The sequence below is a fragment of the Triticum dicoccoides genome, chromosome 1B (genome assembly GCF_002162155.2).
Source record: "Triticum dicoccoides isolate Atlit2015 ecotype Zavitan chromosome 1B, WEW_v2.0, whole genome shotgun sequence".
Classification (NCBI taxonomy): Eukaryota; Viridiplantae; Streptophyta; class Magnoliopsida; order Poales; family Poaceae; genus Triticum; species Triticum dicoccoides.
In genome coordinates, this window is record NC_041381.1 from 682,650,137 (window position 1) to 682,650,899 (window position 763).

At 40.6% G+C, this 763-nt stretch overlaps 1 non-coding gene across 1 annotated transcript; it reads right to left on the reverse strand.

Annotated features, from left to right (window-relative positions):
• Nucleotides 1–479: 479 nt before the first annotated feature.
• Nucleotides 480–551, reverse strand: TRNAP-AGG. Its single transcript has one exon. It is a non-coding gene; the product is annotated as a tRNA-Pro (tRNA).
• Between the last annotated feature and the right edge of the window lie 212 nt (nucleotides 552–763).

Here is a 763-nt window from a genome sequence, read left to right on the forward strand (position 1 = left end):
TGGAGTACACGAGAAGGAAGTCAACGTCTAGGAGGAGGACTCCACCGATACTGACGGAATAGGATCTTGTAAACCCTAGGTCCTGATATATCCAATAAAATTTAGAGTCGGGAGCAGGAGGTCACTTCCAAGGGTTCAGAAAAGAAATCCGTCTGTGTTACTCTCAAGCAGCTGTAGAAGAAAGGCAAACTTCATGAAATTAGAAAATACCAAAAGAAAGAGGCGTTCCGAGAATTCCTGAAATTATTACAATTTTTCTGTTTATTACCGTTTGTATGTGTTAATGACAGTCTCCAGTCAAATTACAACAGCATGCAGATACAACCGGAAACATCTTCAGTTGAACCACAGCCACGAGATACAGAAAAGGAATGGCCATGCATAGTGAGGCTATGAACCTCATCATCTAACCTGTGGTCCAAAACCTTATCCTCAGTGCATCCAGAGCACAAAATAGCATTGCAAAAGGGTTTTCAACATGGGGATTCCGAGAATTGAACTCGGGACCTTTTGCTCCCTAAACAAATATCCTACCACTAGACTAAATCCCCATCTATGCTGTACCACTGCATCACCTCCAACAGGAGAGTTTCACAGGACTTCTTCATGGTGCTCATGTATCAGAAGTTCAGAACAACTGCCAACTGGTCATGCATATTTAATTGTTTATAAGGCGGTAATTTAATGTTTTCTTCTAGTAATAAACACTCTACTTCTTGCTAACTAGTAGTAGCTTGAAAGCATAAATTACATCTCTCAAGTA